General features: G+C 39.9%; 1 pseudogene; it reads left to right on the plus strand.

Moving 5' to 3' along the window:
• The first annotated feature begins 838 nt into the window (after positions 1 to 838).
• LOC103589450 lies at positions 839 to 2,296 on the plus strand (annotated as a pseudogene).
• Positions 2,297 to 2,564: the final 268 nt, after the last annotated feature.

The raw sequence follows: 2,564 nt of genomic DNA on the forward strand, positions 1-2,564 counted from the left end.
GAAGAGTTTGATACTAATAAATGGGTTTCAGAATATCCTCCTTTACTTACATAGTTCCATATATTTTCCCTGCTCCCCTGTTCCAATAACTAAAGTAAGTATTACTGAGGCCATCTTCCTCTCTTCTCAAATGCTGGCCGGAATGCATGCAATCCATTTATGCCCAGTGGAGGTTGTGTGATAGAATAACAAGAGATTGTGATCACTCCATTTTATGTTTACTTTTTATATTTACTATTATGGCACTACTGTTTTATATTTACTTTTTACTTTTATACTTATTTTATGGCATTATTGTTTGATGTCTGTAATTCTTTTTTTAAAACAGTTGTTGGGCATAAAAGGAAATACTCCACTCTTCCAGATGCTATGAGTTTTTGGAAGAAAGTTTAACTGGTCCATCCATAGGTGGGTACAATTTCTTCTAATTTTGGTGATTATCATATGCTAGCCTTGGAGTTAGTGGGCTGGCTTTGCAGGAAGCTGGCCCCACTCCTCTACCCCACTCCTCTAAAGAGTTTGTTAATATATCTGTTCCAAGCCCTAAAGGAGTCAGTTTGCCAAGGGAAGTATCCAGTAGCCACCTAGTCTGCTACCCCAATACCTACTCCATCTCTTGAGGCCCTCAAAGAAGCATTGGCAGCAGAAAGGTCTGCCAATCACAAAGTCCCTAAACAAGTAGTTTATTTAAAAGAGAGGCAGACTTTACATGGAAAAAAAAATCCTGGGGGTCACCATGCCTCATTGGATCATGGTGGGCTGGATACCAAGGGCTGGAGCTGAGCTGACTGAGGGGAAGAGGGGAAGGGACAAAACTGCCACAGAAAATAAAATGAGTATGGTGTTCAATGGTTTGGATAAGATAGTTTAACTCTGGAGAAACACTGCCAACATCAGGAATATCTGTCTTTTGGCTCATGTTGACCATGAAAAAACTACCCTAGGTAAGTTATCTTATATTTAATAATGGAATCATCTCCAGTTACCTGGCAGGCAAGAATTTGATGTGCTGATTCTAAAATCCATATAGAAGCACAAGGGACCAAAAATAGCCAAGACACACCAGAAGAAGAGTAAACTAAGGTACATGAATAGCAGAGAAAATAAGCAGATGCAAGGGATCTCTATGAAATCCACTGACATTTCACTACATTATGCAAAAGGTCAGGCTGTTCAGTCTTAGATGCAGGCGGAGACCCCTGGCTGGCTTGAGGGCAGAAAGACTGGCAGTCCTTACCTGCCCCTCATCTACCCAGATATTGAGGGGCAGGTAAGGACTCTCCAGGGCATATGGATCTCACCTGAGAAGTATCATCAACTGTTCATTATTTGCGATGGGTGCATCATTGTAGTAGTTGTGACAGAAGGAGTTTGTCTGCAGATTATGGTAGTTATGTGACAAATATGGATCAAAAATATCTGTCTGGTTTTAGTAATTAGTAAGAGAGACCCCCTAGTAGTGGAATTGAAATTCACTCCACAAGAGACCTGTTCATATTTTAGGACCACTCAAAGGGATTCTTTTTGCTGTTGAAGTTCTAGAAGAAAGAGCAGAGAGAGAGAGAGAGAGAGAGAGACTAAATGACAAGTTAATTCAAAATTTGAACAAGGAGAGCAAGTGTCTCACTTGAGCACTGGCTTGGAGGACACAGATAATTCTTATTTTTACTTCTGTCCAGACGGAGGAATGCGGTGTTTACCAGTGCAATGGATAGGTGGGACTTCGAAATTGAGTACTTTGACAAAATCTACAGTCAAAAAAGGAGCATCAAAAAGGAAGTTCTTTTTGAAAACCTGTGAGATTATTATATAAAGGCTAAGACAATTATGAAGAATGATCAGGTAAGAGGAAATAAACCTGTATTTTTAAAGTTGATCCTGGAAAGTATATGGAGTTTATATAATGCTGTCTTGAAAAAAGACAAAGAAAAAATTGATAAAATGGTGAATTCTTTAGGATTAAAAATTGGAACCCAAGAGGCAGGTCATTCTGATTCTGAATTTCAGGTCAATGCCATTTACAGTCAGTGGCCACACACATCCTGAGCTCTTCTTGCTGTAATGTGTCAGAAACTTCATAGCTCCTTTGCTATTATAACTGAGAGTGGAAAAAATGATGTACACAGTATCACAAACGTTTGATTTTCTTCTGTCAGAACCCTAGGCACTGAAAGCAGCTTTTATGAAATTTAGTAGTGAAGATACTCTTCTGGTTATAAACTTGGTTTCCAAAATATTTGCACTTGATTCCAAGGCCAGTATTCTTTTATTCTCATGGCCTCAGACTAAGCCATGATCTCTCACTGAAGAAGAGATTTCTCAGAGACATAGGGATGTAAGTCCAAGGCACACAGAGGATCTGGCAGCAGTGCAGGGGCAGGCTCCATCGAAGCCCACCCAAAAGGGGGGAGCCCACGTAACAAATCCAAAGAAAGAAGAATCAAGAGGTGATGAGCAACAGATGGAAATTATGACCCCTAAACCTGTACTTCAGAGAGGAAAGAAGCATGTGTTTATTGCAGATGGCTTGAAGAGGAAAGAAAATTTTTGTCTTGTAGCCCAAA

The sequence above is a fragment of the Galeopterus variegatus genome, unplaced genomic scaffold (assembly GCF_000696425.1).
Source record: "Galeopterus variegatus unplaced genomic scaffold, G_variegatus-3.0.2 Scaffold39, whole genome shotgun sequence".
Classification (NCBI taxonomy): domain Eukaryota; kingdom Metazoa; phylum Chordata; class Mammalia; order Dermoptera; family Cynocephalidae; genus Galeopterus; species Galeopterus variegatus.